The following is a 10833-nucleotide window of genomic DNA, read 5'->3' as shown; positions in this document are numbered from 1 at the left end:
CCTTGTGTCACGCAAGGCAGTGCAAGGATATTGCAAAGGCTTCAGTAGTAGTAGAAGAAGAATTTTATTACGCATGAATATTATGCATGAATAATAAAACAAACTTTGTATACAATACGCTGCAACAGAATTAATGAGACACAGTATAAAACAATGTTAAAATACTATTAACAACAGTAACAGCACTAATGGTTTGTCCCTGGGCTGGACCTTGGGAGGTTGACCATTAAAAGATAAGATCAGAAACAGTCTTGAATAAAAAGCACAGTTTTGTACTTTAAAGTGCGATGTGAGGGAGCAGCATGTAGGGGGGCACTTATGGGGTTCTTAAACTAACCTGTCACATGCTCAGTCCAGAGACCTTTCCCTGTGCATGTATTAAACCAATTAGAGTACATGGGTTTGTTCGTTATAGTGCTGAAAACAGAGGGATGATAAGGAGGTGTAAAGAACAGATTAAGATGCATGATTATGACCCCAGGGGTATGGTTGGTTCACTTGAACTTGGTAAACTAAATCTGAACGCTAATGAGTCATCCTGAACCTAGGAGGACATTAATGCGCTTGACCCAAGCATTATTCTCTTGGCAGGTTATGTAATTGGAGCTAAGATGCTCACTAGCAATTTATGTGCAATATTGTGTGCTTTGTAATCAGTTATACAAATATTCTTTTGTGTAATTTACATTTCAATTTCATTAATAACACTTATTCACAGTGATACTGGTCATGTCAGTCACCAGCTGCCCAGAGTGGAAATTGCAGCTCGATCATGCTCGAGGTAAAGTTCGGGAAGTTGGTCTGTTGGCTCTCGATCGACCACTGAGGCATCTTATGAGCTGCTTTGAGCCACTCATTCCTGAAAAGGTCTATAAGGGATCTGTGGCTGTCCGGTGTTGGGGTCATTTTGACCATCTTCCTTCTTTAGTGCCACTTCGAAACCCTGGAGGAATTTCACAGTCCATTTTAATGCACACGCAAGCATAGAGCCAGCATGGGCAGCACCGGGCACAATCTACCTGAGGGCTATGACAACTTAAACGTCATCTATGAAGATGCCGAGCAGGCAGACAACTGCATGCCACGAATCATTGCTGATTGGATCCAGAGGTAGATTTCTAAGTGTCAAATGCCGGGGCGCATGCGTGCTATCCTGATTGACTGGCTTGTTCAAGTTAATTCCAAGTTCCAAGTTGTGGATTGGCTGAGTTGAGGCAAGTCAATACTGCTTGTCTGCAAGAGCATCCCCCGAGCTGGCTCAAGAGTGGGCGGAGCCAGTGGCGACGGAGGTTGAGGGTTATTTTGCATGACTTAAGTCTTCCTTTGGATGTCCAAACAACCTGCAATCTCATTTGCCTTCCGGTCTTTGCCAGGGAGTGGCATGTGTTATTGATTGTAGAATGCCCATTCGATATTTCAGATATTGTCTCTTTAGCCTGCTGTTGAAAGCTTCATCTAAGTATTGCTGCGGTCTAAGGGGCATATGTATGAAAGGAAAAATTAGTCGCAAACGCTGCGAATCGCAAAAAACAGCGTTTGCGACTGATTTTTCGCTATTTCATATGTATGACACACTTCCAAACAGAAAAATAAGAAATCGCTAAATTAGCGATTTCTTAGGCTGCGAAACAAGAAAACTGCGAATTTACTAGCGAATACCTAATTTTCGATTTCTTAGCAGTGCGAAAATCGCTAACAAGAAATCGCTAGCTAAGAAATCGCAAACACATGTATGAAAAACTCGCAATTTGCGATTTTACGAAATTTGCAATTTAAGAAATCGCTATTAACACCAATTGCTTGCAGGTGGTAAACTGGTGCAAGGTACAAAAACCAGCCCACAATGCAACGCACACACCCACAATGGCTGCAATGTACGTGATAGCCAGGAGGCTGCGTATTCGGGCCCTTGCACACAGGAGAATGAGACAGGAACGTATCTTCAGGCTGCGCATCACCCTGTTCCAGAACACTGAAGAGGAGATCTATGACAAGTACAGACTGCACCCACAGACCATAATGGACCTGATTGAGGAGCTGAAACCCCACTTGGAGCACCCTACTCGCAGGACACAAACAATTCCCACACATGTGCAGGTCCTGTGCTCCCTGCACCTCCTGGCGTCAGGGAGTTTTCAACGGGTCATAGCGGAGGTTGGTGGGGTGTCACAGAGTGCACTTTCGCGCTTCATCCATGCCTTCCTAGATGCAATGCTACTGAGGCTCTCACATCACATATACTTCCCCACCACCCAACAGGCCTTACAGCAAACGATACTGGACTTCTACCAGATTGCACGTTTCCCCCACGTCATTGGCTGCATTGACGGGACCCATGTGGCCATCACACCCCCAGCAGAAACTGAATATGTCTACAGGAATCGGAAATGCTACCATTCCCTCAACATACAGATTGTGTGCAACGCTAAGAATCACATCACAGACATCGTAGCCAAATACCCCGGCAGTACACATGACTCCTTCATCTTCCGACACAGTGGAATACATAGACGTCTGAGTGCTGGAGAGTTTGGGGAGGGGTACCTGCTCGGTAAATACATTGCACACATCAATACATCCACTACATCACTTGAGGGGGGGGGACATTGACTCACCTATTGTGTTTTTTTCCATGCAGGTGACAGTGCCTATGCAGTGCGCGACTTCATCCTGACCCCATACCTGGATCCTGCAAATGCAAGTGAGAGGAGCTACAACAGGGCACACAGATCTACACGCTGTGTCATTGAGCGAACCTTCGGAATCCTGAAGAGCCGCTTCAGATGCCTGCATAAGAGTGGAGGCGCACTGCAATACAGCCCTGAGACCTGCTGTAAAATTGTGGCAAGCTGTGCAATGCTACATAACATGGCAATGAGGAAAGGCACCACAATTGATGTGACCGATACAGACACATCGGATGACGAGAGCCCTGCTCCCCCTGCCAGACCAGCACCAGGAGTTGGGGCAGCTGCTGGACGCCAGAGACGGACTGAGATCACACGAAACTATTTTTAGGTGAGTATTGAGGAAATGAGACTACAAAGCCTGATGATGTGTCAAGTGTTTAATCACACTTCACATGAAAGAAATTGTAATTGTCCCCAGCACATGTTGTACACACAGTGCAGAGAAGGCACAAGAAATAGGGCAAACAGCCTTTTGCGGGTTAATGCACCCGTGTTGCAGTCAGTGTCCCCGCAGATGATCACCTCCGTCGGTGCCGTCCAGGGTGAGTGCCCCCCATGGTGCGCCCTTGGCCTGCTACCTGTCTGCCACTGCGGCGTCTTTCACCTGGCAAGGTGGGAGTGATGCTGCTGCGACTCGATGTGTCCTCACTCTCAGCAGAGGCCATTAGTGCGCTGCCACCAGCATTGGCTGTCTGCAGCTGTTCCACAGCAGTGGTCACCTGCGCCAGCCCTCGTGCTATGTCCTGGCAGCAATGTGCCATGTCCACCTGCATGGTTACGCTTCTGCGTGTGAGTGCGCTGGTGGTGGTGCAGAGGCGGTTGACTGCCTTAGTATAATTGTGTAGCCGTGCATTGGCACGTCGTCCAGCCCTGTCATTGGCAGCTTGGGTGTCCCTCAAAGTGGCACAGAGCTCTTGTATTGCCGCTACCATGTGTCGATTGTCCTGATGTATGCGGCCTAGCTGGCGATTAATTGACCGCATTGCCTTGCTTTGCAGGCGCTGTTCCTGCAGCATGCACTGTTCCAAGCCGGAGAACACGGTGCCCTCTCCTTCTGTTGCAGTGCTGCTCCTGGGCCTTGACCTGGAAATGGGCTGTTCCCTTTGCCTTGGTGTTGGTGCGTCATGACGGGGCATGTCTGTCACACCCTGACTCCCCTCCCTCCTGTCGGTGTCATCGCCTGTTGCTGGGACTTCGTCCTCGAATGGAGGCAGTGGGGGCACATGTGCTCGCTTCCTGCGCTGAATTGGCTGCTGCTCTGTCTCATCGCTGGAGTCCGCAGGGTCTGCAGGCTCCTCTCCCTCTGCGCTGTCTTCTTGTGGCATGCCGTGTGCTGTGGATGTAAAGGGGACTTTATGAGTTTGTGTTACTGTCTGCATGTGGCACTCAATAAAGTTACAAAACTTTGACGGCTAACCTCTGACACATTTCTATTCAATGATCCCCAAAACACATATGTTGCATTTAATTGTGATGGTGTCATGGACACACAGTCAGACACAGTACTACGAGTCCCATGATGCATTGCTGGGTGTGCTGTAAGACCTGGGCTGGATTGGCATGTTGGGAGTTTACTATGCGCATTTGGGGGAGTGTGCAAGGGATGGGGAGGTGTGCAGGGTGATTTGGCATGCATCTTACCTTGTCTGCTGGATGAGGGGTCGGAGCTGTCTATTGCAGCCACACCACCAACGCTCTCAGGCAGGAGGGTAGACTCCACGAGCTCCTCATGGGGGGTTGGCTGCTCTGCAGTGGATGGTCCTCCTCCAGTCTGATTGGCATCCTTGAGTCTGGCTGCCACCCTCTCCTTGGACCTCTGGCGCATGTCATACCACCGCTTGCGCAGCTCCTCGATGGTGCGTGTGGTGACTCCAACAGCATTCACCTTGCTCTGTATTTCCAGCCAGATTTTCCTCTTCCTGGCCTCTGGGACTTTGAGTGCCTTCTTCCCAAACAGGAGCTCATGGCTGCAGACCATCTCCTCAATGAGGACCTCCTGCTCCTTTTCTGAAAACTTGTGTTTTCTTTTTCTTTTTTCTGCATCTTTGCCCTGCTGGTTTTGTTTGGGATCCATTGCTGGTTGCTGTCTCCAGGAAAGCCTCCTCACACTCCACAAGCAGCCTCTGGGTGTGGCTCAGGTGAGCAGGTGCAGGCAATCAGTACAGTTTCCTGTTTGTGATGTCATCAGCCTGCACCAGGCTTGCAGATTCCCGTTTTTGCGATTTCTTAATTAGCGAATTTCGCTATTAAGAAATCGCAATACGGGATTCTGCGAATTATTAGCGAGTTTTAAGGAATCGCAAATGATTAGCGATTTATTTTATACATCCCGTTTAGCGAATCTGATTTTGCGAATCGCAAAACCTCGCAAATTGGGATTCGCTAAAGGGGAGTTTGATACATATGCCCCTTAATGACTTGTAGCTATTTAGGACAATCCAGGCATGGGACCATTTTGCTAAGGTTGCTTTGTCCTCCAAGTATGATAGGATTTTAGATGTTTTGTTTAACATCTATTTTGAATATTTCATAACCTGCTGATTCAGACCATGCTTCTACTAGGCCGAACTTGTCTGTAGTTGTGAGTAAGTATTCCCTTGCATGTGAATGATGTCTGTTGGTTATCTCTAGCCATATTTTGCAGTTGATGAGGTTCTTTTCTTAAAATTAAAATCTATAGCAGGAATTGGCAGAGGCCATGGGCCTAGCAGGTTGAAGATCAAGTAGGAGTGTCTTCCCTTTCAGTAATAAATCATAGTCACATTCATTTTTATGTGGCATTCACTTTTTATTTGAAGGTAAGTAAATTTGATGAGTGATGTATTTTTTTAAAACAGGGCCTGGCAAGTGTCTGCTTGACGAGGCCGAGCTCCAGCCTAATCTGTGCAGGTGATAGCTAAGGAGTTAAAGAATGTGCCTATATATCTGCATTGTAGCTGTGTCCAGGGTGTTTCAGCCTCTGCCTCCTAGTGCTACACTGTCATTTGCCAGGATGGGTGCTACCATTGCCCTTGCAATTTCTAGGATAGGAGTATATGATGGACCTTTTAGATTTCTAAATAGGTTCCTCAACCCCATTGCCAAAGCAATCCCTTTTCTTTTGAGTTCTTTCTTGTGTCATTGAAATGTGCTGTTACTGTCAAATAGTAGGTCACGATATTTATATTCACTTGTTTTATTGATCATAGCTGAATCGAGAAACCAATTGTAATTTCCTCTTTCTCTTCTAAAGGTCATGTTTTCCGTCTTTTTCATATTTATTGTTAGGCCATGCCTTTGAGTATTCTTTGGTGGCATTTAGTAGACGCGGCAGGCTAATCTTTGCCTGAGGGATCAGTACCAGATCATCTGTGCACAGGAGGTTGGATAGCTGTACTGAGCCACGTTTTGGTGCATGGGATTGACACAAGTCAGGGCCAGAGGTAGGTCTGCTAGGAACAGGTTGAAAAGTGCTGATGCCAAAACACACTACTGTTTGAGACCCTAAGTTGTGGGTATTGCCCTGGATAAGTTTGCTCCTTTCCTCAGTTTGATTCTTGCCCATGTATTTGTGTGCGCATTTTTTTTTTTTTAATTTAAATTTTTGCATGCACAATATACATTATGAAACAATTAGGTTAAATTGCAATTAATGTACAAAAGAAGCATCAATATAAAGGTGCAAATAGCAGACAGAGACTTTCCTCCTATGAGCCGTCTCCTTCTTTCAATGAGGTATACAAGTTCTCAACAAGTCAAGATCTCAGGTGCGGAATTGTGCTATTTTCTTTTAGTTCACTTGCTGCATATTTCCTCTTCGTAGCAACATGTTTTGTCAGGTTGTTATTCACTCAAACTGCATTCTTTGCCATATGTTTAATGACCAGCAACAGGCTGTCCTCCGAATACCCAGTGTACTACTTGCATTAGGATCCAACCTGCCACACCCTAATATCTTCTGAGACAGACATAAAACTGCTTCAGCAACTTCTGAAGGGCAAAAATGTGCCATATCATAGTCTATCAACTATAACTCCATGAGGTAAATTGCCAGCTTTGGATGCTCTTCGCAAGAAGTGTATTGGCAGTGGTCGCCCCAGACTAAAGTTTAGCTCTCGTAGTATAAGCATCTCCATTTCCAGGATCTGAGCATTATGTGTTGTCCGTTACGTACACTAAATCCCTATCCTCGGGAGCAAATATTTCTTCGTACTTTGCTGCCAAGAGTAGGGAAGACAACCCCACCAGCTAAAGCTTGTTTCTGGAAACTGGCTGAATTTGTAAAAAATGATCAATTAATGCAACACAAATGTATAGAGTGTCTTGACGAAGCTGGAACTTGGAATTAACTTGAACAAGCCAGTCAATCAGGATAGCACGCATGCGCCCCGGCATTCGACACTTAGAAATCTATCTCTGGATCCAATCAGCAATGATTCGTGGCATGCAGTTGTCTGCCTGCTCGGCATCTTCATAGATGACGTTTAAGTTGTCATAGCCCTCAGGTAGGTCGTGCCCGTTGCTGCCCATGCTGGCTCTATGCTTGAGTGTGCATTAAAATGGGCATACAGGAAATTGCCAGAAACCGGTCCTAGGAAGCTTGCTTACGGTCCAGAGAAGGCATGGCTTGGCAGTTCAGGCTGGACTGTTCCCATGAGGCACAGGGTCAGACTGATTTGCATATGGCCATGTCTGAACTGGGGTGGCAGAGTGGGCTAAAGAACGGTGATGGATCAATCCCAGATCTGTTGACTGGGTGTGAGTGTTTGATTGGTTCTGATGCTCCGTCCATCACCACCCCCTTTTGTACCGCTTTGTTCGCCATAAGTTGGCAGGGTATGCTCAGACGTGAGTCCCTTGCTCACTTTGCCACTGGATTCAAGCAAGCCTGGCTGAAGACGCCTGAAATGCCAGAAACTGGTCCTAGGAAGCTTGTTTACGGTCCAGAGAAGGCATGGCTTGGCAGTTCGGGCTGGACTGTTCCCATGAGGCACAGGGTCAGACTGATTTGCATATGGCCATGTCTGAACTGGGGTGGCAGAGTGGGCTAAAGAACGGTGATGGATCAAACCCAGATCTGTTGACTGGGTGTGAGTGTTTGATTGGTTCTGATGCTCCGTCCATCACCACCCCCTTTTGTACCGCTTTGTTCGCCATAAGATGGCAGGGTATGCTCAGACGTGAGTCCCTTGCTCACTTTGCCACTGGATTCAAGCAAGCCTGGCTGAAGACGGCTGAAATGCCAGAAAGCGGTCCTAGGAAGCTTGTTTACGGTCCAGAGAAGGCATGGCTTGGCAGTTCGGGCTGGACTGTTCCCTTGAGGCACAGGGTCAGACTGATTTGCATATGGCCATGTCTGAACTGGGGTGGCAGAGTGGGCTAAAGAACGGTGATGGATCAAACCCAGATCTGTTGACTGGGTGTGAGTGTTTGATTGGTTCTGATGCTCCGTCCATCACAACCCCCTTTTGTACCGCTTTGTTCGCCATAAGTTGGCAGGGTATGCTCAGACGTGAGTCCCTTGCTCACTTTGCCACTGGATTCAAGCAAGCCTGGCTGAAGACGGCTGAAATGCCAGAAACCGGTCCTAGGAAGCTTGTTTACGGTCCAGAGAAGGCATGGCTTGGCAGTTCGGGCTGGACTGTTCCCATGAGGTACAGGGTCAGACTGATTTGCATATGGCCATGTCTGAACTGGGGTGGCAGAGTGGGCTAAAGAACGGTGATGGATCAAACCCAGATCTGTTGACTGGGTGTGAGTGTTTGATTGGTTCTGATGCTCCGTCCACCACAACCCCCTTTTGTACCGCTTTGTTCGCCATAAGTTGGCAGGGTATGCTCAGACGTGAGTCCCTTGCTCACTTTGGCACTGGATTCAAGCAAGCCTGGCTGAAGACGGCTGAAATGCCAGAAACCGGTCCTAGGAAGCTTGTTTACGGTCCAGAGAAGGCATGGCTTGGCAGTTCGGGCTGGACTGTTCCCATGAGGCACAGGGTCAGACTGATTTGCAAATGGCCATGTCTGAACTGGGGTAGCAGAGTGGGCTAAAGAACGGTGATGGATCAAACCCAAATCTGTTGACTGGGTGTGAGTGTTTGATTGGTTCTGATGCTCCGTCCATCACCACCCCCTTTTGTACCGCTTTGTTTGCCATAAGTTGGCAGGGTATGCTCAGACGTGAGTCCCTTGCTCACTTTGCCACTGGATTCAAGCAAGCCTGGCTGAAGACGGCTTAAATGCCAGAAACCGGTCCTAGGAAGCTTGTTTACGGTCCAGAGAAGGCATGGCTTGGCAGTTTGGGCTGGACTGTTCCCATGAAGCACAGGGTCAGACTGATTTGCATATGGCCATGTCTGAACTGGGCTGGCAGAGTGGGCTAAAGAACGGTGATGGATCAAACCCAGATCTGTTGACTGGGTGTGAGTGTTTGATTGGTTCTGATGCTCCGTCCATCACCACCCCCTTTTGTACCGCTTTGTTCGCCATAAGTTGGCAGGGTATGCTCAGACAAGAGTCCCTTGCTCACTTTGCCACTGGATTCAAGCAAGCCTGGCTGAAGATGGCTAAAATGCCAGAAACCGGTCCTAGGAAGCTTGTTTACGGTCCAGAGAAGGCATGGCTTGGCAGTTCGGGCTCGACTGTTCCCATGAGGCACAGGGTCAGACTGATTTGCATATGGCCATGTCTGAACTGGGGTGGCAGAGTTGGCTAAAGAACGGTGATGGATCAAACCCAGATGTGTTGACTGGGTGTGAGTGTTTGATTGGTTCTGATGCTCCGTCCATCACCACCCCCTTTTGTACCGCTTTGTTCGCCATAAGTTGGCAGGGTATGCTCAGACGTGAGTCCCTTGCTCACTTTGCCACTGGATTCAAGCAAGCCTGGCTGAAGATGGCTGAAATGCCAGAAACCAGTCCTAGGAAGCTTGTTTACGGTCCAGAGAAGGCATGGCTTGGCAGTTCGGGCTGGACTGTTCCCATGAGGCACAGGGTCAGACTGATTTGCATATGGCCATGTCTGAACTGGGGTGGCAGAGTGGGCTAAAGAACGGTGATGGATCAAACCCAGATCTGTTGACTGGGTGTGAGTGTTTGATTGGTTCTGATGCTCCGTCCATCACCACGCCCTTTTGTACCGCTTTGTTTGCCATAAGTTGGCAGGGTATGCTCAGACGTGAGTCCCTTGCTTACTTTGCCACTGGATTCAAGCAAGCCTGGCTGAAGACGGCTGAAATGCCAGAAACCGGTCCTAGGAAGCTTGTTTACGGTCCAGAGAAGGCATGGCTTGGCAGTTCGGGCTGGACTGTTCCCATTAGGCACAGGGTCAGACTGATTTGCATATGGCCATGTCTGAAATGGGGTGGCAGAGTGGGCTAAAGAACGGTGATGGATCAAACCCAGATCTGTTTACTGGGTGTGAGTGTTTGATTGGTTCTGATGCTCCGTCCATCACCACCCCCTTTTGTACCATACAGGAAATTGCTCCAGGATTCCTCAAAGAGGTTTGAGTCCAAGCGGTGCCTTAATCGATTTTCATTCAGGAAGAGGTGGAGTTGTAGTGCTTAATGTCCCAAATTAATTTGACCCAAAAGACTCCTGCAGTTTGTTTCCTTCCTTTCCATATCACCAGGTTTAGATCTTTTTTTGAGTTCCTTAGATCCAATATTGAGGTAGCTTTGTTTGGGGAGTTCCTCGCTGCCTTCAGAGCCGTGTTGACTTTATATTTTAGTTCATTTATTGCCCCTCTCATATAAATATTGTGACTGATCCCTTGATAAGCCCATGGGGGCGCCCTCGCTGGTTTTACTCTTGAAGCATATTGTTTCGCGAAAGTCTGTAAATGCTTCCCAGTTGTCCTTTGCGTAGTTGCTTCTTATCATGGTGATTTGTAAATGATATTCTGCATTTTGAGCCAATGATTATAGTGTTCTTGGGGTCCATTTTACTCTCTTTAGATCCATCATGTATGGTGAACAGTCAGCTTCTTCTAAGGTATGTGTATTCTCTCTCAGGATGATGGTCAGTTCAAATTACTAAGGCAGGTGATCACTGTCAGATCTTGTGACAATTTTAAATGAGTGAACGTGTTTTAGCAGGGGGAAAGAAGCCATTGTGTAGTCAATTAAGGAGTTTCCATTGGTGGAGTGGAAGGATAGTTCAGGTGTA

The 10833-nt window shown here is 47.6% G+C and overlaps 1 pseudogene; it reads right to left on the bottom strand.

The window, feature by feature from the left end:
- Positions 1-6376: 6376 nt before the first annotated feature.
- LOC146860322 (G2/mitotic-specific cyclin-B2-like) lies at positions 6377-7064 on the bottom strand (annotated as a pseudogene).
- Between the last annotated feature and the right edge of the window lie 3769 nt (positions 7065-10833).

This window comes from Triturus cristatus, chromosome 3_1, assembly GCF_964204655.1.
Source record: "Triturus cristatus chromosome 3_1, aTriCri1.1, whole genome shotgun sequence".
Lineage (NCBI taxonomy): Eukaryota > Metazoa > Chordata > Amphibia > Caudata > Salamandridae > Triturus > Triturus cristatus.
This window is presented reverse-complemented; position numbering and strand designations above follow the sequence as displayed.